The following is a 27,070-nucleotide window of genomic DNA, read 5'->3' as shown; positions in this document are numbered from 1 at the left end:
CATCAGAAGCATTGCGTTAACAGTTCATGACCTGGGGAGCGGCTGGCTTGCCGAGATCAAGAGGTTCAAGGGGAAATTTCTCCTCCTTTCCTGCCTTTTATTAATTGCATTTTATGTATGTATGTATGTATGTATGTATGTATGTATGTATGTATGTATGTATTTAAGCTTATTTATTTTCGAGAGAGAGAGAGAGAGAGAGAGAGAGCATGCACAAGCTGGGGAAGGGCAGAGAGAGAGACAGACAGACACACAGACAGAATTGGAAGCAGGCTCCAGGCTCTGAGTGGTCAGCACAGAGCCCCACACGGGGCTCAAACCCACAAACCGTGAGATCATGACGTGAACCAAAGCCGGATGCTTAGCCGGCTGAACCACCCAGGCACCCCAGAAAGGAGTTGCAATTTTAAATAGAGCAGTCAGAGTGAGTCTCACTGAGACCTTGCATTGAGTCTGACATGCAGCTCTCTGGGGCAGAGTGAATGTTCCAGGCAGAGGGAGCAGCCAGTGCAAGAATCCTGAGGCAGGAGCACCTGAGGACCTATGAGGAGTAGTCAGGAGTCCACTGTGGCCGGAACAGGGTGAGTGGGAGGCACAAAGGAAGGACGGAGAGGTCGGCCCTGCCCCAGTCGGAACCTGTAAGGATTTTCATTTTCACTCTGTGGGACCTTTGAACAGAGAAGCATATGACCTGAGTTGTGTTGTAAAAGATTGTCTGTCGGTGCTGAGTTCAGACTGGACTCAGGAGGGGCAGGGAGGCTGTGGAGAGACCGGGCAGAGAGGCCACTCACTGCAGGAATGCGGGTAACAGACGAAGGTGGCTCAGACCAGGGTGGTGGTGCCGGAGATGCTGAGCAGGGGTCCCATTCTGGCTTCTGTTGAAGGTGGAGAGGGGGGATTTGCTGGTGCAGTAGACGTGGGGTGAGAGACAAAGGCAGGAGCCAGGAAGGACCCCGAGGTTTCAGGGCTGACCGGCTAAGCGTGGAATCGCTTTCGACTGGGATGGGGATGGCCCAGCGGGGGCAGGCTGCAGAAGGGCATGTCAAGAACTCCGTTTTGGACTGCGAGGTTCGGTTGTCGGCAGACATTCGAGTGGAGATACCCATCAGGCATTCGGATGTTCAAATTTGGAGATGGGAGCAGAGTCTGGGCCGCAGAGATCAATCTGGGCCGCCTGTGAATCATTGGCACGTAGATGCGGTTGAACCCCCCCCCCGCCCGGCACCAGATGACATCACCAGGGTCTAAATACAAACAGACGAGTCTCCCAAGGCCCCACTGGGACGCATCCCTGGAGCCTCAGTCTGCTAACTCCGGTCGGAAGAGAAGTTCACTCGCCCGCAGTTACCCGCGGCAGCTTCCTGCCCTTTGATGGGAACCATTTCAAGAGCTTGTCTGTCGCCAGCTTACCTTTGAAAAGGTCTCTTTTTTACCATTATCCTTTATATTTTATTAAAAATTTAACTAGAACTTTCACGTTCCCCGCGACTCTGGGTTTTAGATAGACTTCACAGTGACTAAAAGGATACTTGATTTTTTTGAAGTTTTTTTGTCTTTGCTGGTTCAGTTTTGTATGTCCTGGGGATGATAGGGATGACATTTTGTTAATTTTTTTTTTTTAATGTGGAAGTAAAAAAAGGAAGCTTGTTAGTGAGTGTCTTGTCCACTAGAGTTTTCTGGTGTGTGAGGTCACACATGTAGGCACACGCACACACCCCAGGCCCTGGGTTTACACATGTGTGCAAGGGAGGACGTGTTCTTTCATTTTATTTTATTTTTTTAAATTATTTTTAATGTTTATTTTTGAGAGAGAGAGAGAGAGAGAGAGTGTGAGCAGGGGAGGGGCAGAGAGAGAGGGAGACACAGAATCCGAAGCAGGCTCCCGGCTCCGAGCTGTCAGCACAGAGCCTGACATGGGGCTTGAACCCACCGACTGTGAGATCATGACCTGAGCCGAAGTCGGACGCTCAACCGACTGAGCCACCCAGGTGCCCCGGGGCGGACACGTTCTTAAACTTTTGTGGCTCACAGCCGTTCTTAAGAACCTGGGAGGAGCTGGGGACCCCCCCCCCCCGCCGCCGCAGCACGCAGGCAGCCACAAGTGTTCATGGACCTTGTGAAGACCGCCCACAGCCCTAGAGCAGGGAAGAATCCTCACTTTCGAGAAAAACACGCACAATCGTGCCAACAGTGGACGTGTTTCCGGAAGAAACTGTAGTTTCCGAGGAAGACCATCAGACGTGAGCCCCTCCGGCCCGTGTGGCAGACCTCAATTCTCTGCAGGTAGATGTGCCGCCTCCAAGTTCCATGCCCCCTCTCTGGCTTGGCCAATGTGCGTCAAAGGCGGGATGGGGTGCCCGAGTCCTTTGGAAAATGGTGCCCCAGGGAAATGATGTGTTTTCTGCACAAGCAACTCTGTCGCCTTCTGAGCATTGTCTCTGAAAAGTGATTTTCATGCGGCATCATGCAGGCTGAAGGGCTCTGAGCCTTCCAGAGGTCCCCGGGCCTTCGGAAAACAAGCACCCTCTGTGCATCTGAGTGGAATTAAAAGTCAACTAGCAAATCGAGTTCCTACTAATCTCTTTTCATGAGCAGCTTATGGTCTCGACAGTGTGCTGTAGCATCATTTTGTATGCCAGAAAGATAAATTTAGAGCTTAAAGGGATCTTCCAGAGTTATCTTCTTCAAGCACTACTCCATTTGGTGACTCAGGGTGTGTGTGTGTGTGTGTGTGTGTGTGTGTGTGTGTGTGTGTTAAATTATCGCTGCGATTCCTTTCAGCCCTGGCATTGGATGATTCTGTGAAAAATAATACAAAAAGTACAATATTCATCTAATGTATTTAACGGTGTAAATCATTCCCTTCTTGGTGATGCCTTGCTATGTCCCATCTCTGCTTCTGTAGTGATGGTTATCACCTTGAATGGCAGTCATTTAAAGGGGTCTCGCTCTCCCCACCCCCACCACAGATGGAGTTTCCTGTAAGAAGCCCCATGCTGTCTCCCTTTTAGGACCTCATGTTGCATATTGAAGCTCAGCGTCTATTCCAGCACAAGGAATGACTGGTACACTTGGTACCTACCGTCCATCCTGGGATGGAGGGCTGTCATCTGAGAGCCAAGGGTCCCAGTTTCCCTTCTCCCTTGGCCACAGGCGGGCTAAGGGACGGCATTTAGCTTCTGTGGGTCTCTGTGACACAGTGGGCTCTCCTTTGTGGTTAAAATTATTTATAAACCCATAGAAGAGGCGAGATGAGTCACACGCTTTTTATTTTCCTTTCATTAAAGTCAAGAGCCAAGTTCACTTTGCTGGTTGTTGCGGTGACATACAGCGAACTAGGGTCACTGCCTGTGTCTCCAGAAACAGCACAATTGATTTTAATTATTTGGCTTGTCTTCATTCAACGGTTCCTGTTAGGCTACATTTTGTGGCTTTACATGAAATGCTTGAGTGGGGCTTTTTTTTTTTTTTTTTAAGGAACAGAATCTCACAAATTTATACACTAAAAATATTAACCGTCGTTGGTTATTCCTGGGATTGTGGCTGATTTTTATTTTCTTCATGTTCTTGTGAGATTTATCAACTTATCTATCACAAATGACTTGTATGATAAAAAAGGTTTTTGGAAGAGGAACCTCTATCGCTTAACTGCCTCAACATCCCTCACCCCCAAAACACACACAAAAGGGTAGAAATAACAATTGTTCCTTTATGGCTGAGATAATCTTGTTTGGGTGGTTTTCATTGCAGGCTGGAAACAAAACAAAGGATTTGTATTATATTGCTTTCTCTTCTGTGTCTAATCTCTATGCCTCCTTCCTATAAAGATTCTTGGGTTATCTGGTCCACCCATAACCTACGCTTGGTTATCCTGTCCCTAGATAATCCAGGACCGTCCTGTCTGCAAAGTCTCCTTTGTCATGAACACTGGGATTCCCAGGTTCCAGGTCTTGTCCCTGGCATTCACTTTACCCTTGTGTGTGGTCTCCACGTGCTGGAAGGGCAGCTTCAGCGGTCTGGCAACTTAGAGCTTACAGGAAGGAGCCAAGAGCTAGAAAGAACAGCTTCCTGACTCTTCATTTTCCTGGGACAAAGACTGAATAGAAAATCCTGTTATTAGAAAGGGAGCTTTCCAGGGAAAACACTGAAGCAACAGCCTCTCCTTCGCATTGTTCTGTTTCCAGAAACTGGAGGAGTATTCTGCACAGCCAGGGACCCAGGCTCAGTTAATGTGTAAGCTGAAGACCACTCAAGACCGCAACTCATTGGCAGCAACAAAAGCCACCAGTCATACTGGAGGCTGCCACTTGCCGGCGCCTTTTGTAAGTGTCCTCTGTGTATGAGTTAGGTATTTGTACCCCTGTTTTACATTTTTGAAGCTGTCCAGGGAGGCAGAAGATGAAGCTCACGGTTGCATGTGCAGGCATGGGCAGCCTGCCTCTCGCTACGGGGGGCTATGCTTTCTTCCTCCCGACGGATCACAGAGTTTTTCAGAGCCAGTTACGGAGAAGTTCAGGAAATGCTTCTCGTGTTTTGAAGCTTGCCACATTAGATGTGAATGTCTGCGGCACCACAATGGCGTGTTGGTGCGATTGTCACTCCAGACGCAGCAGCTCAGATCAGCAGGGAGGTTTCGGCAGGGGAAACGTGGACCATCACCATGGGCGCTCTGCAGATGCGGGTACAGTGAGCCCCCGCGCGGTCCCCATGCACCTGTCGCCATCACCACCACCTCCGCCAAGGGAGGACAATCCAGGACCCAAGCAAATCGTTAGCCCTTTGATGTATCAAGTAGGGAGGTGTGGGGAGAGGGGACCAGCCCAAGATGTAGAATCAGAAAGGCCAGGGCGTGAACCCTGGAGCCACCAAATGCTTTACCAGCTGGGTGACCTCAGCTAAGACGCTGGGAGTTTCAGGATCCTGGCTGTAAAATGGAAATAATAATCCATCTTGGGGTTCGGTGTTAAGTGAGGTGACAGTGCTGGCCACCAGCAGGGCCACTCATTATGTCATCTGCTGTGACGTGTATATCACGGGGCCTAGAACACCTCGTCCTCTCCCCTCCCCCCTCCCCCCTCTTACTTTGCCTTCACGCCGCTCTGATCCCGAAAGACGGTTTCGTTCTGGCCTTGGGCGTCTCCAGTGGAACATCTCCAACCACTTTAATTCCTATCTCCAGCAGGTGACATTCGAAGATGCTTCCCATTTACCCCAGGAGTTGGGAAACACTGTAATATTCTCCTCTAATTATCTGTGTCTCAGTGGGAAGCCTGACATTATAATTAACTTGGGCTCCTGTCTGGGATGACATTTTGCGCAGCATATTGTGTTCCTGGGTGAGCACCGTAGCAGAAGCTGGTAGCGTGCTCCCCGGTGACGCGGTTGGGTTTGAGCAGGAGAACTGGCACAGAGCCCCCGAGGGTGAAATCATAACTGGGATTCCTGCAGGCCCCCCCCACCACCTCCCCAGTGCAACAGGGCAACTTTAAAATTCACTACCAACTCCTGCCATGGGTTACAGACCCCTGCCTGTGCCCTACCGACTGGCCGGAACACGTGAGCTATGTTCTGGAGCTGCATGAGGAGTGGGGCGCCTGGGTGGCTCAGTCAGCTGAGGGTCTGACTCCTGGCTTCTGCTCTGGTCATGGTCTCACGGTTTCGGGAGTTCGAGCCCCGCATCGGGATTCTCTGTCTCCCTTTCTGTCTCTGCCCCTCCCCAACTTGGGCTGTCTCTGTCTCTCTCAAAATAAATAAACTTAAAAAAAAAATTAAAGCTGCATGAGGACTAGGGTTAAAATCAAGACTCATTTCTACATCTGCTGGATTATGTCATCCTCCCATCTATTATGTAAATGAAAGGGAAAAATTAAGGCAAGAGAATCTGAACATGTTTTTGTCTGAAGACTCAATGTTTCCGGTAAATTCCAATTGTCTTTTTACTCTGGCCAGGCAGTTATCAGCCACCTCACGGTTTTCCTAAGTCCTCCCAGACCTGCACTGTCCGGGACAGCAGCTAGTAGCTATAGGGACAGACAAGCGTAGGTTCTGGAGTTAGAAAGCCTGAGATCCCGAGCCACCAAATGCTGTCCTATTTATTTGTCAGATTTAAACAAAATGCAGAATTTAAATCCTCAGTCACACCTAGCCACATGTCAAGTGCTGACTAGCCATCCACAGACAGTGGCTACCATATTGGACAGCACAGGTACCGAACAATTCTGTCATCACAGAAAGTTCTATTGGATGGCACTGGCCTGGACCCTTAGCAAAACAATGTTAACTCCACAGGTTATCTAGAGCCTACCTCAGCTTGCCTTGGGCCGAGTTCTATTTAGGGGAGACATCCTGTTCCCCGAGACAGGTGTTCTTGGTTGTGCGGTCGGGCATCAAACGTATTTTACGAATAAAATGCCTTACGTTTCAAAATTTGAAAATAAGTGGGTTTTGTTAAAGTAAGCTAAGGGGAGGACAGAGTCACCCCTGTGGTGCCATCATTCTTGTTCCCTTTGGTTCTGATCTGGCTTCTGATTTCTCAGATGGGGTGGGAGGCAGCTTTTGCAGAGAAATCACAGCAGGCTCGTCACCACGTCTAATGTCAAGGAGATGGAAAGAGCCACTCCAAGGATGATCTTGTCATTCTCTGCTCCGGGTGACACACACCTGCCCCCCGAGCAAGCCAGCATACTTGTCTGTGCCAGCTTAGCCCTCTCACAGAACAGATTCTCTTGCCTCAGCTCGGGTTTCGAAGGAAGGACATTAACTGTCACGTGAAAATCGCCACAGCATTTACTGTCACTTTTTTTTTTTTTTTTTTTTTTTTTTGCTGGGAACATTGCCTAGTTCATCCCCCAATGCTCCCAAATAAGGTATTTAGTTTAGAATGCACCACCTGAGAAAGCTTTGCCTCGCTTGTGGAAATGGTATTCATAATTTATTGTGTATGCCTTTTCTTTCTTCCCTCGGCTGATAAGAACACAGAGCCCCATTGCCATCAAGATAAGAAGGAAGTGCATTCTGATGGTCTCATTATTGGAATTCTTCTCTTCTTGTACAACCTACTACTGTATTGTCCTTTAATCCATTTCAAAAGGAGGGAGGTTACTCATTAATTGGCACATGCGATTTTATTCCTTTGTCTCCGGTTTCCTTTGTTTCCTGGGCACAGGTACGATTTCTAATCCAGATACCTGAAAAATACTTTTGTCTGGTTTGTAATGGAGACTGGGGGCCAGGTGAGAGGTGGTGCAGTCATCTGTTTATAATGTTCAACCAAACAATCGACTGATACGTCCTGTGTGTGGAGGCTGCTAGATCCCCCATGTCCAACAGGAATACAATGTAATCTGTATCTCCGTTGTTAGCTTCCTAGTAGCCATTTTTTAAAAAAATGTAAAAAGCAAGTGAAACTGATTTTTAATTTTTTTTTAGCGTTTACTTATTTTTGAGAGTGAGAGAGTCCGAGCGGGGGAGGGATAGGGAGAGAGAGAGGGAGACACAGAATCTCTAGAAGGTTCCAGGCTCTGAGCTGTCAGCACAGAGCCCGACGTGGGGCTTGCACTCACAAACCATGAGATCGTGACCTAAGCCGAAGTCAAACGCTCAACCAACTGAGCCACCCAGCTGCCCCAAGACTAATTTTTAATGCATATTCTATTTAACCCAAATAGTCAAAATCTTATTATTTCAACAGACTCAATGTAAAAAATTGAGACATTGTACATTCTTTTTTTTTCCACACTAAGTCTTTGAAATGCAGCGTGTATTTTACACTCTGGGCACAACTCAGTTCGGAGGCTAAATTTTTAATGGTTCAAGTGAAATGTAGTCCCCTCAAAACAAAGCTGTGTAGAGTGGAGAAAAAAAAATATTATATACATTTCTTCGGTTTTCAGATGTAAACTTAAGTTAATTAAAACAAAAACAAATCATTCATTGTCTCAGTCCCACCAGCCAAATCCCAAGTGCTTCGCGGCCACACGTAGCTAGTAGCCGCCGTGTCCGATGGCATGGATCTAGATGCTCTGAGAGCTACAAACAGGATAAAAAACAGCCCTTGCCTCAAAAGAGCTTCCCGTCTGGCAGACAGGATGAAGTTTATACACACACGTATTATGATGCAGTGCAGAACGAATCCATTGTCCCCAGAAGTCAAAGCAGTAAGTGCAAGCCTTTGGAGCAAGGGTGTCATTTCTTTTGGCTCTGTGTGGTTTAAACAATAATACTTACTACTCGCAGACTTGACATTGAAACCCAGGCCTTGTAGGACTGACTGGGTGCCAGTGATCCCACCCACAGCAGAGAGGATGGAGGAGGCCAGCGGGAATGCCCTGGGCAGCGGCACATGGGAAAGGTCAAGGCCACTGGCTCAATACCAGGCTGTTCTCTTTCTTCCTGCTAGTTAATGAGATTAGTGTCTCGAGCCTCGGCACTGACCTACCTTCACATGCACCGGGCAGATCATCTTTTGTGTCAGAACTACAATGTTGCTGCTGTGCTCGGCCCGGGCAGCTCCACGCTGGGCCAAGGCTGCCATGAGAAATACCTGCAGACCCTTTCCTCCACCTGGAGAAGCCATCCCGAGGACAGGTTGTTCCTGCAGACTGGCCCGCTGCTTCCGTCCCAGAACTCAAAGACATTATCATGTCCAGAGTCCCACGTGACCCATGTTGGCTTTGCGATGATCTTTGCCCAGCGCTTGACTTGTCTTTGCTTCACTGTAAAAAGAATCGTAGCTTCTCTCAAACTTTGATTTATAAAAATACCCGAAGCCTTGGCGGGCAGATTAATCCTCCAAGGAACATCTCATCTGCTGATGTGTCCCCGTCCCCTGTTGGGGTGGCCTCAACTCTTGAGAAGCTATAGCAGATAACAGGACTAATCAGGTGATAATATTTGAGGTACTAACTTTATAATAGTCCCAGCTCATTCATATTCATATATGCTAATTTTAGCACACATTAATTATGTGTTTAATAAGTCCCCTGTTTATTCTATTTTGTCTCCATTCCCTTGATAGCTGTTATGGTGTGGGGTTGAAAATAATTAAAATGTTACTTGTGTTCTGCAAATAACAAATAACCAAGGATGAATTCTGAAATCAAAATCCCATTCTCTTCCCCTCTCTCTGATTAAATACAGTGAGTGAAACGGCAGCCCAGTGTAGCTCTGTTCCCCGCGCAGTTGGTGTGTTTCCCTTTTCAGGGTGGTAAGTGCCAGAGATGGGTCCTGGCCTGACTCAAACAGCCTCCGTTGCCTTGGGCTCCTATCTTCTTTTTTTTTATTTTTTTTATTTTTGGGACAGAGAGAGACACAGCATGAACAGGGGAGGGGCAGAGAGAGAGGGAGACACAGAATCGGAAACAGGCTCCAGGCTCTGAGCCATCAGCCCAGAGCCCGACGCGGGGCTCGAACTCACGGACCGCGAGATCGTGACCTGGCTGAAGTCGGACGCTTAACCGACTGCGCCACCCAGGCGCCCCGGCTCCTATCTTCTTGTGGACCTGGAGACACACATTCGGGAGTGGTGAGCTCCCACGGGGCTGTGGGAGACGAGGAGGGAGGCTGTTCTCCACAGAACACACAGGGGGTTGGAAGCTGGCAAGTTCTGTCTGTGGGAAGCCCCCAGGGGGGCTGTGACGGACCCCAGCTTCCTCCCACACCTGGGTCCAAGCCACGTCTAGCCACCCGTCCTTCAGCAGTTCAGCACCTTGGAGAAGAGACAGCCCCCTGGCCTGTGATTTTTGCATGTTACCTGCCCAAAGGGTGGCACCACGACCTCATGCAGGGCCTCGTCCTAGTCAGTCACCCTCTGGCTGCTCTTGCAGTGGCTGGTAGCTATTGGGAATAGACATCGGGCCCCATTTCCTGTTGCCTTGGATCTCGTGCCACATCTTGCCCTGCTCCAAAGTCCTACAAAATACCAGCACATAGTTACTCTTCCTGCCCCTGAACTCTTTCTTCCCTGACTGCTTCTCTTTCCTAACCCTGGGAGTGGCCCCAAGCTGTCGATCTTTGCAGCCCATGCCCATGACATGCCCCACTGTCAGCTTTGTAGAGCACAGATCCCTCAGCTTGAGCCAAACAGCTATTATAAACGGGGCTCGAATGAGTGCTTGAAAAGAAATCCATCGCCCCTTTTGGTCAGCAATTCTACTCAAGAGAAAATGCACAAGGAGGGGAATCTCAAATAGATCTGTCTTGTTAATGGGCTACCAAAAAAACTAATTAGAAAATAATCCAGGGGTGCTTGGGTGGGTCAGTTGGTTAAGCCTCTGACTGTTGATATCAGCACAGGTCATAATCTCACAGTTCATCAGTTCAAGCCCTGCATTGGGCTCTGCACTGGCAGCTCAGAGCCTGCTTGGGATTCAGTCTCTCTCTCTCTCTCTCTCTCTCTCTCTCTCTCTCTCTCAAAAATAAGTAAGCTTAAAAAAAAAAGAATAATAAAATAACCCAAAGCTTATGGGATTTGGAATTTGGAAATTGCCTTGGAATGATAGCAATTTAGACTAGCCAAATTCTCCATTTCCACACGTAAGTAAGAGCTAGGAATCAGAATCTATAGTTTTTATCTTACTGTGTAAATAACTGTGTGTGGTTTGTATATATTACAACTTCAGCAAGTTGTGATTTCCAGACCCGCGAAGGAAGGTGAGTCAGTGTGGCCCCACCTCCCTGCCTCCCAGGTGACAGGAGGATAAACTTTGACCAGGGACATGAGCCTGCCTGAGGAGTAAAGGGACCAGAGAGACAGTGGTTTCCCTGACTACCGGATACAGTAGTTAAAAGCAGTGTTTGTCCACACCTTCCCTTCCACATCCCCATTTCCTCCGAGCCTCAGAGCGACAAATTCATCATCTCTTGCTCTGATTAAAGTTCAGAGCTGTCATTTCCAGATATTTTGTTCATTTGCTCTTCAGTATGTTCTCAGAAATGCTTCCCGGTGCAGAGATGTTAGAGAAGAAGCAGGGACGTGCTGGTGGGGAAAAAAAAAAAAAAAATCTCTGACTCCCATTTTCAGGTGCAAATTTTTAAATGTCAATACAGCAACATAGCCGTCTTCTCCCGTCTGCTTTTAATCAAATGCTTTTCTCCAGCAGAGCCATTTGTTTGCACAATTAGCAAGTCCCAGAGGCATCTTAACTTCCCTTTCTGTGCCCTGTTCTCAAGGGGCAGTCTCCCCTTCACACTAGGGCCATGTGGGGCTTTTTTGTCAGGAGTGGGGTACATGATGAACTGAGCCACTGACCCCTCCAGAGGTCAGGGGAAAATACCCAGGGGAGGAGAGCAGAGAGGTAGAATTTTAGGCCCCAAGGACGGGGGGAGATGCCGGGTTGTGTATGGGGTTTGGTGGGGGTATTTGGGGCCGTGCACCTTTCCAAGCTCCTTGGACTGTGCCCTGGCAGGGACACACTCTGCCCTGATTTGCCCCATCCTCCCGGGGCTCAGGATAAGCTCTAGGTTTTGCCTCCCGGTGCTTCTGAAGAGTGCCCTGTTGCTTAGAGACAGGGCAGGACGCCTGGAGTGAAGATAAGGTTGTCAAGGAAACCAAGCCACAAATTCCCTTGTTTTTCTTCCAGTTGCTGGACAGAAGAGTAAAGGATTTTCGCTCTGACAACTGGGAAGGTACCTTCTTTTCTGTGTGTGTTTTAGACAAACACCAATTTGTTGTCCAAGATACAGCCGAGTTAGTACCTGAGTCGACAAACAGGGTTGAGTTTTGCTTTTTTTTTTTTTCTTTTTAACAGCAGTGAGTGCTCTCTGACAGAGACAGAATTAAGCAGCCACTGTAACGTGTATCTTTTTTTCAGGTGTGTGGACCCCAGGACCCAACCCCCTCTGTTACACCACTGAGCTTTTTTGAATCCTGAGTTTTCACTTATTGCCCCAGCTTTTCTCTTTTGGTGGGATTGTGAGTGTCTTTTTGGAAACTCGCAGCAGCAGCGGCCGCCCTTTCCGTCCTCCGTCTCTGAGTCATTTCCATGTTTCACATGGTAGGAATCAAGGAACGCAGACATCTTCCTCTTAACTCTGGTGTTCATAATTCAGGAAAAAAAAGGCCTTTTGGGGTCATCCTCAAGGGATTCTTTGTTGAAGCCGCAGAAGTTCACATCTGCTCTGTGCTCTTGTGTCAGTGGACTGCAGAGTCGGGGGTCCACATAGTGGCACCCCCAAATGCTCCCTCCACTCTGGGGAGTCTGAGGTACAGGTAAAGGGTTCTTCATTTATCGGTGGTGGCCATTTTAGCTCCTGCTGGCAGCTTGAAGAATCACCTGTGAGCGTGTGTCCCCTAGCTTTCTACAGACTTAAACCTGTTCCTACTTGTTAAGGAGAAGTGCATCCTTGGCCCATCTCCTTTTGTCCCCATCTTCTGCCTGTGTATTTCTCTTGAGCAGTGTTACCAGTTGTCTGAGTCCCTCTGATGTGTTTCTCCGTGCCATCCCCTGACCTTATAAGGAACTTCTGCACCGCTCAGTGACACTTGGTTCTGCCCTTTTCCTGAGTTCTTGGGAACGTTTCAGCGCTCCATGGAGACATTGGAGGGTAACTCAATCAAGTGAGGGGGGGTGGTGAAGACACAGTTACTGAGGGGATGGTCTGCTCCATTAGTGACCTAGAGAAAGGGCACCAGGAGCAGAGAGGAGGCAGCAGTTAACTCTGGGTCGGGGATGCGAGTAGTCTGGGGAGCTGGGGAGGAAGGGCACACTAGGGCAGTTAGACAATAAAAGATGCATAGGATTTTGATAAATGGAAAGGGGAGAAAGAGAAGGGGCCTGGGTCTCTCTGGACCCCCAGACATGGGTTGTCCTTGGCTAAAATATCCCTCCAGTGGTAACACACTATTTTGTCTTGACTTCCAGTGTAGTGCTGAAGCTGTCTTTTCAGGGTTTTGCCCGTGATCCCCTCCTCCCATCCAATGCCCTGGTGCTCCCTTATTCACAATTGGCCTCAGCCAGTATGCTGCTCGGGTCTGTCCAGAGGCTGCCACAACCCCACCCTTCTCTGCTTCCTCCCCTTCCCTCTGTCCCCCTCCACCATTTCTGGCCCATCTTTTCACCTGGCCAACTTCCACTCAACCTTCAATGCCCAGCTCAAGCATCATCTCCTTGGGGAACATTACTTGATCCCATCTGCCCAGCATGCCTCGGTGGCCCCTCCTGGTGACCCCAACCCTCAGGACTCCCCCCACAGCCTGCATTTCCCATTCTGCTCCACGCTGGCTTTAGATTTCTAGACTCTCAAAATCCAGACAGACACCTGCAGGTAGTGGCTCACCTTCCTCATTTTTGGGGTTGGTTCTGTTCCCACCTGAAATGGGGAAGGGCCTTGTACAGTGAGTCCCTGGTGAGCAGGGAGGTGGGATAGGGAAGGAAGGCATGCAGAGCTGAGGGGGACCCGGGGCTGCTGAGCAAATGACCACAAACTCGGTAGCTTAATGAACAGAAAAGTATTGCCTCACAGTTCTAGAGGCTAGAAGTCCAAAGTCAAGGTGTCAGCAGGGTTGGCTCCTTGTGAGGCTGGGAGGGAAGGATCTGTCCACACCTCTCTCCTCTGCTTACAGATGGCATCTTGTCCCTGTGGCTCTTGACATCTTCCCTCTGTGCATGTCTATTCCATAAGGACACCAGTCACGTTGGATGAGGGGCCCGACCTACTCCAGGCTGACCTCCTCTTAAGTAATTACATCTGCACCACTGTATTTCTAAACAAGGTCATGTTCTGACGTACTAGGTGTTAGGACCTCAACATATGAACTGGGGCGGGGGGAGGGGGTGGGAACCGTGACATTATTCCACCCATAGCACCCTCCTTCCAGGAAGACCAGACAAACACGTTCAACCTGCCTCTTCAAAACTTGGACTATGAACATAAACCACATATCACCTAAATATCATCTAATTAGTCACTCAGACCAGCCTATTGATGGCACGACAATCTGTACCTGACCTGAAGGGCAGGTAGCCTGCAGGTTGATTAAATCATTAAACCCAAAGATCTCCAAGGCTGGAATTCTGATGCACTGTCACAAGGTGAAGACGGACAGAAGCAGGGACCTAAGTACAGTCCCGAAATTAGATTCCTCACCCCCAAACAGGTGAGAAAAGTGTCTTCAGGAGGAAGGAAGTGAATTTGGATTTTAATTCCATAAGAAGCTTAATTGGGGGCGTCTGGGTGGCTCAGTCGGTTGAACGTCTGGCTCTTGATTTCTGCTCAGGTCATGATTTCTCAGTTCGTGAGATTGAGCCCTGCATCGGGCTCTGTGCTGACAGCGCAGAGCCTGCTTGGGGTTCTCTCTCTGCCTCTCTGTCTCTCTCTCTCTCTCTCAAGGTAAATAAATAAACATTAAAAAAACAGAAGCTTAATCGTTCATTCAATCACGTATTGATTGAAGTGTTTGCTGCTCACCTCCTTTCTGCAAGGCGCGAGGTACCACTGGAGTTGATAAGTGAACCTGGTGAAGCCGTTCCTTCCAGGGCTCATGCTGTGTCTACTGTCACCTGGACAAGGGGAGGTACAAGGCAGGGTACCCTCCTCTGAGAATCCAATGATAGAAGAGAGCCCCACAGCCTTGGTCTTGCAGACAAGGACCCCCCAGCATGCTGGGCTAGAAACTGAGGCCAGAGTAGCATCCAAGATCACCGGGCCTTTTAGGCCAAAGCAGTGAAAATGGAGGGGGTGTTGGCTGCTTTATGTCTTGGGAGGACCACCATGGGGAGCAGAGCCTGGGTTTGTCCCATGTTCCCTCCCAAGCCGGAAGTAGAACGAACGAGTGAAAGGTATAGGAGAATAGATGTTAGCACAGCATAAGGAATAACTTTTTCACAGTTGGAACTACCTAAAAGTGAACTATTCTGGTTTATCTCGAGAGGTAGTGATCTTGTCATAGCCAACCTGCTCTTTCTGGAGAAAGAGACCCCAGGATCTGTCATAGTCAGCCATTCCTCTATCTGATGTAATATGACTGCCTCTAAAGAACCCTTGAAGTCAGAAAACACTCTCAATCAAGCTAATTGCTTTCTTTCCCAGACCACAGGGTTTGGAAGGAACTAGTTACTTATTTATTAGTGGATTCGAGGTAAATTTTCCTTTTGGAAAAAGAACTCTGTTCTTCATATTCCTCCACGTAAGCTCGGGCTGGGCTGTGGTGTATGAAATCTAATCTCCTACCAGGAAATGATTATTTATTTGAACGCTTCCCCCAAATCCATTACGCACTCTGGAGCGTGAGTTTGGGGACGATAGATTTCATAGCTGTGCTGTTGACACTTTGGGTTCATTCTATTCCATACGAGCCCTTCTTCCACGCGTGGCCGGCAGTGAGTGAGGGGATTAGGAAGTCCCCGCTGTGATTGACAGATGCCTCTGCAGATATGGATCGCCTTTTCCACTAGCCTGGGAGTGTGTTCTTTGCCCCTGCTGCTTTCCTTAATACGCTAGCTTTGCGCTTGTGGATAATTTGCGATGTTCTTCAAGTAACTGTGCCACTGCTTTTCAAATGTTTTGCTTCTTCTAATTAAGAAAGGGAATTGGATGTACTCTTGCCTGGCTGATTTTTTTTTTTTCCTCCTCTGCATGGGATGGGAACGGGAAGGAAGAGCAAAAGAAATAGCTAAGAGATGTTTAAGAAAATAACCCTGATGCCACCAATGATCAGAGCTGTGTCTGGGAGTTCATTCCTATGAGAGGTGTAGGGATCCACAAGTTCAAGTTCAGTCCAAGGAGTGCATTCATGGAGACGGGAATACTCCACAGCTGGGCACCGCCCCCCCCCCCCCCCCCATCCAGAAACTTTTCTTGGCCATGGAAATGCGGGCAGACGATGTTGAATGGAAAACGCAGGATCCGAAGATCAACGTAAAGAACCTCTCTGCCTTCCCAGTTGGGATGAGGGGTTGGCTGCATATGCAGAAAACCTGAAGCAACAGCATCTGCTCTCATTTAGAAGTCCAGAGACAGGCAGTTCAGCACAGATATGGCGACTACAAAACACATTTAGGGACATAGGTCCCTTTTCATTTTCTGCTTTGCATATGGCTTTGATCTTGAGTTACCTCATAGTCAGGGTAGCCACTGGAACTCCAGTCATTACCCTACTCTACAGGTGGTACAGAGGACAGCTCCAAACTCTTGCTTTGTCTTCTGGAAAGTTCGGGCTCACAGTGCTCTCCTGCTAAGGAAAGGGAGGCAAATGGATATTAGAAGGCAGGAATAGTCTCTGCTCTGCCCAGACAGTGGTCTGTCAGAGTCTCAGCACCAGTGATGTGCCTGAGTGACCTCGTGGAAAGGGAACCCCATTCAAGACCACTCCTTGCAGAAGCAGCCACATGGTGGCAAGAGCCCACCTGGGTTTGAATCCTGGCTGACCCGCTCACTGCAGTCTTTGGCAAGTTATCGAACTTTTTTGAGCCTCCATTCCCTCTGCGTAAAATGGAGTAATTATCCACGCCACATGGCGCTCCTGTGGCCAGGAGTCTACGTTCCAAAGCTGACAGGTCACCCGTGTCGTTGTTAATTTAGTGTTCTTACCATCACCTCCTCATGGGCTGTTTGCATCCCTGCAGTCCTACCTGGGCTGCACGTTTCTCATACATTCCTTCTAGAACCTTCTAAGTTTGTAAGGCGAATCACAGAACAGCTTTATATTCTGTTTATTGCTGTGTCTAACTGCCCTATTCTCCCTTACTGCCCCTGGGTGATTTCATGGGCAGACATCTCAATTTCCAGTATGTTTCAGGTGGATAAACACTTTTCCTTATCCTGTTTGATGCTGATGAGCCAGTCTGGTAACTTCAGTCTCTCATTCAGTATAACGAACATCCTTCTCTCCTCATCTGATTAGCCTTGGAAGCCCACAGTGGGGTCAGAGGTGGGTGGTCTGTCTTTTCCTTTTTTTTTTTTTTTTTTTTCCCTTTGATTTTGCTCATCTTGCTGGGGATGGCTCAGCCATGCCAGGGAACTGAAGGAAGACAGAAAGAAAAGGTGGTGGTGGGGTATAGTTGGTGGTATTGGCAAAAGGTCTTCCCTAAAGATGACAGTTGTAATTTAGTGTTGTGTACTCAAAGTGGCAGATTTTCAAGTGTGGGCCCTTCGCCTCATGGGTTTCTGAGGGCTTTTCCAAGCCTCCAATGGGAGTATCCACTGGTATAGGTAGGGTACCTTATGGTGGACCACGTAGGAGTTCCCTCTCATCCCCTGGTGGTCTTCTCTGCATAAATTCCATTAGAAGTGCCATTTGCCCTTGTAGGTGGAGCTCTGAGGGGAGAACCTGTAGATGTTGTATCTAGTCACCTTCCAAAATAATCAAGCTGGTCCTTTGTCCTTTGGAAATGCAGGCTACTTCCAGAGTAGCCCCTTCTCCTCAGTCAGCCACTAGAATTCTCCCAGCCACCTTCTCCCTTCGGGACTCTTTCCAGGAAACGATCAGAGAGCGGTTCTACAGGGAAGTATGCCAAGCCTGGCGAGCTTATTTCTTGGAGTGGACTTTCACTTGGCCTGAGTACAGAAAAGTTCCCTCCTCCGCAGGGCATACTCTGATAGCTCTCTCTGAGGGAGAGACCTCATGGTCTTTCCATGGGACCACTGGGAAGCAGCACCGTTTTGGAGGGACTCCTCCCCATTAAGACCTGCATAGAGCGTTAGGCACCTTTGTAGATGAGTACTGTCCATAGAATTTTTTATGATGATAGAAATATTCCGTATACGCAGTCTCATATGGTAACCGCTAGCTACCATATTGGATGTGTGGGTATGCAATCTTGTTGAATTTTAATTAATTTAAATTTAAGTAGCCACATGTGGCTACTGTAACAGACCACACTATTTCAGAATGAGAGGGTGATGCCAGCTGTTTTTTTCTTAGCAACGGTTCTATTCTAGCACTAGATACCTTGCTCTGCTCTTTCAAGAAAGTCATCCCGAAAGCCTCTCCCAACCATAAATAAGGAGCACTGTCAGTGACAAGTTTTAAATGTTGGTTCCCAGAGCCACATTATTAGGGAGGTGGACTTTAGTCTTGTTAATGGGGAGTAGGTGTCTTTCTCTGAGCCTCCCGCTGCCCCACTCTGTCCCGACTGGAGGCATTTTGCTCTTTTGAGAGTAATGGCTGAAGTCTTAGCTCTGGCATATCTTTTGACCGCCTACTAAAAAGAAATTCTTTATTTTCCTGGAATAAGTATTCCTAGCAGTGCCATCATGGGCTTTGGCTGGATGATCAGCTTCTGCTTTCCTCCCGGAAATGGTTGGTAGATTGGATGCTGACAAGGGTTGCCCAGGATCCTGGTGATACCCATGATCATAGGGAAGGACAGAACTAGTCCCAGAGTTTGATACTTGAATGCAGTTTAGGTCCAGCAGGATAAAGGACCATGCTGCTTTACGAAGTTAATCTAGTACAGTCTACAGTAGCAAAAATAAAATAAAATACAATTATGACTCTCAATGTGCAATAGCTCTGCTTATTCTAGTTAGGGAAAATGTATGTCTTATTAGATTTTTTTTAACCTAGTTTTTTAGAGTACTTTAAAATGAATTAAGTTTTATTAATTCAGAGAACAAAGTAAGGTCCCACAAGGGATCAGGAAAGAGTTCTGTGTCAGGATTCTTAGTTGCAAGTAACAGAGGTCAGCTCTGGCCAGCTTAATCACACCAAGGAGATTATCAGAAGTATGAGGAATAACTCAGACAATGAAAGGGAAAATGGATTGCCAGGTCTTGGAAGACCATAGCGAGGCATCCCAAGATTGGCAATGATAGATACAGGCTAACGGGTGTCTTTTGAAAGAGCTGACATTACAGTGACTCAGGAGCAACCATTTTCTGCCTCTGTCATTCAGCTCAAGATCCAATTCTGGAAGAGAAAATCTGATCGACCCAGTCTACTGGGAGGGCTGGGGGTGGGGAGGTCATTCACAAAGAAAAGCAGAGTGCCATCTCCAAAGAGAGGAAGTAGGCATTCAAGCATAGGAAAACGGAGCCCTTCCCAAACACATTGCCTCTTTAAATAGTGTCAGAATCGTTACAGACACCAGAGAGAGTTACAAGAACAGACTTTGCATTTATCTTTGCAATTTTTCTCCATGTATCAGATGACAGTAAAGTTCATCATGTAAAAGAGACTTCGGAAATTATTTCATTTACCCTAATTTGCCCACTTTACAGGTCAAGAAGCCAAATGACTTGTCCAGGATTCCACAGCTGGGTAACGGTAGAGGCAGGACCAGAAGCAGGTCCCCAGAGGGAGTTGTGATGTCCCTGCTTCTGTGCCACTCACTCTGCCTCTCCCATCGGCAAACACTTTTCAGTTGCTTGAAAGCACATTGTCTTTACATGAGGCTAACTGTTCCTTTTTCAGTCTCACCCTTGCGTTTCAGTTGCTTAGGCATCTTTGCAATAGATGTATCGAACCCTAGACTCTAGATTCTAAATCACTCAAGTTCATATTACTTTTTGTTGTTGCTCTGACTTCAAATAGCAAGCAAGATGTCTAGGATACAATGGTGACGATTCTCAAAATTGACTCTGGGGGAAGATCTGCAGAGAGAGAGAGAGGGAGAGGCTGCCAGCCCATCAAATTGACTGCCCAGATACTTTCCCCCTCACAGATGATCTCTGGTTAGAATAAGATAACCTTGGAGGGTAACTCTCTCTTCAAACATATTATGTGTAGTTTTTCTTGTTTCTGGCCAAAGAGAATACAGTGTCATTTCTGCAAAGGCCAAGTTTGGGTTGGGGCTGGGGGAAGGCAATTTATTCAGTGGCCCACTAAGTTGGCTGGTAGAAATAGTAACTCTCTCCAAAGGCTTGTATTATTAGACCACTTTGCTGATAGGCTTTTTATTGTGGATGCAGTTTCATTGCTTTAGATCCAATATATTTTATGGCAAAATAAGATTCTTTCATCTAACAGTGCCTGCCATATTCATCTCACTGCGATTGTTGAGTACAAAAAACAGGGGTGATGTGGTCTCCGACCCCTGAGAGTTTATCTGGTCCGTGATGAGAGGGTAAGAGCAGAGGAATCCCGTGTCTGGTTGAAAAGGAGGGAAGAGATAGAATGTCTTTTGCTTAAGAAAAAAAAAAACAATCCCCACTTTTCCCCAGTGGTCAAAGAATTTTGGAATTGGAATGGACCTCCGAGGTAACGTAGGTCACCCCCTGGTTTAAGAGAAACTCAGAGAAAGTGTGACCTGCCCAAGATCCACAGCACTAATAGCAGAACTGGAGGAGCAAGGAGGTTGAACTCTGTTTCAGTCAAGCATCTCAGTGACTGAACCGCTGATATGCAAAGATGCCAGCCCCTCCCCTCACTTCTGAGATCCAGGGAGGTTTGGGAAGGCATCACATCCCTTTTTTTTCCTCTCTGAAAATCTTTTCCCACAAAGCTTTAAAATGATAATCAGCGATACTTTATTTTTTCTGCCTTATTTATTTATTAATGTTTATTTATTTTTGAGAGAGAGAAACAGAGTGTGAGGCAGAGAGAGGGAGAGGCACAGAATCCGAAGCAGGCTCCAGGCTCCGAGCTGTCAGCACAGAGCCCGATGCGGGGCTCCCAACTCATGAACGGCGAGGTCACGACCTGAGCCGAAGTCGGACGCCCAACCGACTGACCCGCCCAGGCACCCCTCTTTTTTCTCCTTTTAAAGTCAAGTTATAATGTGTGTACAGTAAACACATCTCAAATATACAGCTGAAAGAGTTTTTGTGTATGTACATATCCCTGTAACCACTATTGAGATCAGGATGCAAAACATTTCTAGCCACATAGAAGGCTTCCTCATAGCCCTGCACAGGCAGTAACTTCCTCTAAGACATAAGTACTGTTCTAAGTTACTTTCCCCACAGATGGGTTCTCCCCATTCTTGAATATCATTTAATGGAATCATCCTGCATGTTGTCCTTCTTTATCTGGTTTCTTTTGCTCTGAGATTCATCCATGCCTGTGTCGTATTAGTTGATGAATTGAACAATTTTTTTTTTTTTTTTTTGCTGTGTAATATACTGTTGTATTTATGTGCCACAGCATATCCATTCTGCTGTGGGTAGATACTTGGGTGTTTCCAGTTTGCGGCTACTAGAAGAAAAGCCACGCTGAACATTTTCCACAAGTATTTTTGTGGACATGCATATTCATTTTTCTTGTGTATATTTTTATGGATGGAGCTGCCAGGGAATAGGATAGACATATGTTTGGCTTGAATAGATTAACCAATACGATTTTAGAATCAGGAAAGACATTTTCTTACCATAGTATTCAGTGATGATTATTACCGGTGGGTTTTTTTTTTTTCATTTAAATACAAAAACAATAAAACAGAGGCTTAGAATTAAGCTGGCTTCCTTTAAACATGGCAGATTTAGCACATGCATTTCTGCTTCTTCCCCAAACCCCACTGAAATGATAGTAAGGACTTAAAAATGGGTACCTAGAAGGACAGAGATCTGGAGTGGTGAACAGATGTTGGGAAATGGAAAACAGAAGAAAAAGTACTAATTGACTGGCTTCAAATGGAGAAGGACCTAAGTACCTGCAGAATGGAAGCCTCCAAGAAGCCAGATGAAATGTGCTAGTTAAATCCTGGGAAGCCTCAACAATCCTGGGAGTAGAATGTGGACAAGATGGGACAGCCAACAGGGTGGTTGGTGGTAATCTGTATCAGGGGTAGTTAGACTTATTTTTTTTTAAGTTTTAAAAATATTTATTTATTTTTAAGAAACACAGAGAGAGCATGGGTGTGCAAGGGAGGTGCAGAGGATCCCAAGCAGGCTCCGTGCTGACAGGAGAAAGCCCAATGTGGGGCTTGAACTCATGAACCATGAGATCATGACCTGAGCCGAAGTTGGATGCTTAGCCAACTGAGCCACCCAGGTGCTCCAGGAGTAGTTAGATCTTTGTCCCACACCCAACAAATGGACAGTCATGTCTCCTGCAGCATGGCAAGAGACACGTTTATTATCTATATAAACGAGGCCAGAGAGGCATCTGGCTTGATAGACCAGGAGAAAATAAAGATGATGATCCAACTTGGTACAGGGAATAATGAAACCAAGAGCACAGCATCCAGGGAGGAAAGGGGAGGACTCTTTGCTGGGGAAACTGAAGAGTCTTAGGCAAATGGTCTCCAGACACTGACACTGGGGAGTCTATCTACCAAAAAGATGTGACCACACAGCCCCCTGGGATTTCATCCAGCGACCAACAAGCCCCGTCCATCCTGGGCCTCCAGTGAGCTTTTTAATGCCTTGCGTGAAATATGGCTTGGACAGCCAGAGTTACTCAGACTTCTGAGGAATGCCTTCAGAAGAAAGGCAGAAAGATAAAGTCCAAAAGCTAATTTGGAGATAACAGAAACAAGGCATCGATCACAAGAAAACATGAAAACAAAACAAAATGATTAATATCCTCAGAGAAGAAGAGGACATAATCACTAATTAAAAGGGATGATCTGATGAAGAAGGAGCTCTCAGAAATTAAAAACAGGAAACCTAGATTTAAAAAGTAGAAAGGCTAAAAGAGCAAGTTGGAGAAATATCTAAGAAAATGGAATAAAAGGCAGAATGCCACATGACGTGAGAAAGGAAGATAAGAAAATGAGCAGGTGAATCCAGTGGGACCAGCTACTGACTAATCACCATTCCAAAAAGAAAGTAGAGTTTCAAGAGTGCCAGAGTGGTCAAATAAAAATTTCCCCAGACTGAAGTAGACTAACTTTGCAGACTGGAAAAGAATTCTGAGTGCCGACCCCGTAAATGAAAAAGGGACCCTTGCCAGGAAGCACCATCGTGAGCTTCTAGGGTGCCATCACCAGAGCTTGCAGAAAGGGGGACAGAGTTCTGAGTTAGAAGGACATCACACATCCCAACAGCAGTGTTTCAAGCCAGAGGACGATTGAAGGAGGTTTTCAAGTTCCCAAGTTTCAAGCTTTCAAAGGCCTGAGGAATCGGACACTGGCACAGATCTCTTTCCTCATTTCCGTGCTTTGAAGGACCATAGGCCAGAGTGGTCCGGTGCAAGTTAGCACTGTGTCACCTCTCCTGGTCCCCACTCTTGGGGTGTCAACTTGACCTGGGAGCCCACCCGACGTTCCCCAGAGCAAGCTGATTAAGATGATGTGATGAGCAGGCCTTGAGGCTGTGTCTCACTGATCAGGGGAGGAAGGGAACACCAGCCGGGACTTCCACTCTCTTGAGTGTGAACGTGCCGTCCTCAGAGGCCCCACAGCACATATGACAAACAGAACATCAGGCATTTTATGTGGCCAACTCCACACACCAATGGCAAAGCTGCTGCCACCCAGGTTCACCCGTCAGCCTCCTTTGCACTCAGCCTTTGTGGAGGCCTAGGATGCCTACCAGGCTGGAGCAGTTGGTTAGGACAGGAGAGGGTTCACGTGCAGTCCGGAGGTGGGGGTGGGGTGGGGCTTGTTCACTAGTCCCATCAAGACTGCATGGAATAGAGCTGGGGGTCCTCAAAGAAAGGCAGGGAGCTGCCACCAAAAGTGGGGGGTAAGGATACCGAGTATACAAGAACCGGCTCCCCACCCCAAACCCCCAAAGCCTCTTCAATTAGTATCAAAACAGTTACACGTACCAGAGGCTGACTTTGTGTTGATCGCTGTAATTTTGTATGATAGAGTAGTAAGGTTCGTCATATAAAAGGGACTTTGGAAATTATTTACTTTCCCCTTAAGATGACCACCTTATAGATCAGGAAATTGCATAACTTCTCCAAGCTTCCGCAGCCAGACAGAGTGGCAGAGATGAGTCCAGAAGGAGGTCTATTGATGCATTGTGTTCCTGTCGCTGTACCAACCCCTGGGCGTCACTCATCAGCAAATGCTTTTCAGCTGCTTGAAAGCACGTTATCCTCTTGTGTGATTAACCAGTCCTTTTTCCGTCTTACGGTTGCAATTAAATTGCTCAGGTGTCTTTGTAATAGATTGTTGCTACCTCTAGGCTCCAGATGCTAAGTCTGGCCACACACCCTTGCCTGCGCGGGGCAAGGGGAGAAGGGGGAAGTGGGATGCACGCTCCCAACAAGGGTGTGTGTCCTCCTGTGGGTCCTTAGGTTGCCAGACCTGTGCAGCCACATCTTTCCAGAACGGTGGCCACTGGGCAGAGCTCTGTGCAGGACTGGAGGGAAAGAATAGGCAATGGTTCTAGATTCTTTGGACTTTATACTCAAGTGGGGGCTGTATACAGACAATGTTTACAAAGAAACATAGAAGCAGGTAAAATGGGGGGAGGGGCACCTGGGTGGCTCAGTCGGTTGGGCATCCAACTCTTGATTTCAGCTCAGGTCGTGATCCCAGGGTTGTGGGATCGAGCCCCCCATCGGGGTCCACCCTGAGTGTGGAGCCTGCTTAAGATTCTCTCTCTCTCTCTCTCTCTCTCTCTCTCTCTGCCATTCTCCTCTGCGCACATACACAGTCTCTCTCTCTCTCTCTCTCTCTCTCTCTCTCTCAAATTAAAATATCTCTATATATAAAGAAACAGGCACAATGGCTCTGTTATGAAATGGAGGCATTTGTCTATAAGAATTCATTTCTCATCTAAAGTTGGTTAAATGGAGTAGGATTGATGACTGGTCTCAGAAGGGCATCTGACCCAGGGGCACAGGATTATCTGGATCCCAGGTGAATCATCTCCATCCAGATGGCTGCCATCAGCCCCCTCCAAAGCCACTACAGGAGAGCAAGTCCCAGAGGGTGAAATAAGACTCCCTTTCTTCTACCAAATATCAATCAAGGGTCTGCTCTGTGCCAGTGTGGAGATGTAAAGTCGAGAAATCAGATGAGATGTGCCTGGCTGAGGAGGGGGGTCAGCTCTCGGTGGGTCTGTTTCCAAGCAATTGAGAGGCGATCCCGGAAGTAACCTCACACCTCTCTTGTGGGGCTTGCCTCTGCCTTTTAAACCCTTTAAATCCTTCACCCTGTGCAGAAGTGGCATGTGACAACTGCCCAGAGCTCCACAGTCCACGCAGCTCCCCTGTAGCCCCCAAAGTCGCTTCTTTGCACCTCCTGAGTGTGTCGCTTCTTCTCTGCCTGAGAGGTCACGTCCAAGCAGGAGGTGCAGATGCTGGGTGTGTTCGTAGTCCTAAGTTGCTAGTGCAGAGACCCGTGGGGTCACTTGCCAAGCCCTAGGCTGGCTGGAGCCCGGGGCCCTAGCCCAGCCCTGCGGGCCCAGGAGTCGGGAAGCCTTGGAGAATCTCCTTCCAGCCTCTTCCACCAGCGCTCCCCAGCATGAACCTCCCTGCAGAGGCGGCATTAAGCAGTGGTTGTGAGTGTATACCTTGGAGCAAACTGGGTTGGGATGCCGACTCTGCCACCTGCTAGCCTGGGCTGGACATTGACACCTGTAAGGTTCAGTCTCCCGGGTGTAGCTCTGGACAGCGGGGGTTGCATCTCTGGAGTCGGCGCGGAGGACTCGGCGAGGCGGGACATGCCGAGTACCTGGCACTTACAAAGAGCTCGGTAAATGGGACTGCTGGCGTGACTAGCCTTTGTCCGGCCCTTTCTTCCGATATTCCCTGGAATAAACAGAACCCCACCCTTCCAAGCCCTCTTCGAATGCTACCTGCTTCTTGCCTAATCACCTTGGTGGAAGGAAGGAGGAGGAAGTGTCCTTGACCTGCCAGTGATTGCCATTCAATACTCCTACAATCCCATTCTACAGATGTGGAAACTGAGCCCTGCAGGGGCTCCCTATTGCCTCCAGCAGTAGAACTAGACTGATGGGTATTCCTCAGGGGCATCATTATTATTTATTATCATTCACAGTAACATAGTCCTGTGCGCTGCTTTGAATCACAGATGTTTGTGCCCGTGTGACTGTTCGGTCCTCAACAAGCTCATAAACTCCCGGTGGGCAGATTCTTGTTTTGTACTAGGCTTTTCTGGCAGCAGAGCAGTGTGTGAATGCACACACATCCTTGTACACAGGTACTTCCCAGAAACTCTGTTCTCTGGGAGTGATCTCCCCCACGCTCTGCAGAAAGTCAGGAAGTTTCAGCCCCAGCTTCCCTTGGGAACTCTCGGCGACTGCCTTAGCCTGTGGACAGCTCCCTCCTGACAACTCTTGTGTGAATCACTTATTTGGCCTACAGCGTCTGCCATCTTGCATTATATTGTCATTTATCCTTTTTTGCATGTGTGTTGTTTCCCCAAGTGACTGTGAAAATCAAGAACTAGGGGTAATGTCTTTTTGTATACTGACCACTTCCATTATCTTGCACACGGTCAATGCTAAGTCACTGTTGAGTATGATGCGGTGATGCCGTTGGATTTTAATGTGTGCGGTTTGCCCTGGACACACCTGGGTACTCTCCAGGGTCTGGGTTCTGTTCTCCCAGCCTCTCATTTTAATGCGTTCTCCATCCTGCCCTCTCCCTCCCTTGCTGCCACTGTCCGCCTCTGCCTCCTGCCCTCCCTCTCATCTGGCATTTCCCCAGGGGAAGATAGAAAGTTTTGCCTGCAGAGGCCACATCTCAGGCTGCTGCTTAATTGTTGAAGACATCCCTGCTCCGTAGAGAGGGCATACTTCCAAGAATCTCGATGCTGGGAGACGAGCAGAGAGACAAGCCCCCATTCGTATAGAGTGACCCAAAGTACAGGAGGCAGGGCACACCCACTGGCTGGCTTCCCTGGGTGCTGTTGCTGGGAACCATTAGATGTGAAGCCCGTTACTCCCAGGAGGATGATGAGGGAAGCCTCGTCTAATGAGCGAGATGTGACTTCCAGGCTCCTCTGTCTCATGTATTGGAAAATAGTTTTCCTGTTTTGGTCAGAGGCCTGCTGAGCCAATCTGAGGAGTTTCCTGCTGCCTGAGGCTGAGTCCAGGGCTCCTTCCTCATGACTCAGAGTGCTTAAGCTGCAATCCAAAGACACGGAGGCTGATGGGGCGCCTGGGTGGCTCAGTCGGTTAAGCGGCCGACTTCGGCTCAGGTCACGATCTCACGGCCCGTGAGTTTGAGCCCCGCGTCGGGCTCTGTGCTGACAGCTCAGAGCCTGGAGCCTGTTTTGGATTCTGTGTCTTCCTCTCTCTCTGACCCTCCCCCGTTCATGCTCTGTCT

The 27,070-nt window shown here is 48.0% G+C and overlaps 1 protein-coding gene and 1 long non-coding RNA gene across 12 annotated transcripts in view; both read left to right on the top strand.

The window, feature by feature from the left end:
- Positions 1 to 27,070, top strand: part of SLC39A11 (solute carrier family 39 member 11) — a 429,657-nt gene that overhangs the window by 287,235 nt on the left and 115,352 nt on the right. The window lies entirely within an intron of this gene.
- LOC123604006 lies at positions 345 to 15,598 on the top strand. Its single transcript, XR_006715171.1, has 2 exons — positions 345 to 804; positions 3,882 to 15,598. It is a non-coding gene; the product is annotated as an uncharacterized LOC123604006 (long non-coding RNA).

The sequence above is a fragment of the Leopardus geoffroyi genome, chromosome E1, assembly GCF_018350155.1.
Source record: "Leopardus geoffroyi isolate Oge1 chromosome E1, O.geoffroyi_Oge1_pat1.0, whole genome shotgun sequence".
In the NCBI taxonomy this organism is placed as follows: domain Eukaryota; kingdom Metazoa; phylum Chordata; class Mammalia; order Carnivora; family Felidae; genus Leopardus; species Leopardus geoffroyi.
Note: the sequence above shows the minus strand (reverse complement) of the source record. Positions and strands in the feature narration are given on the sequence as shown.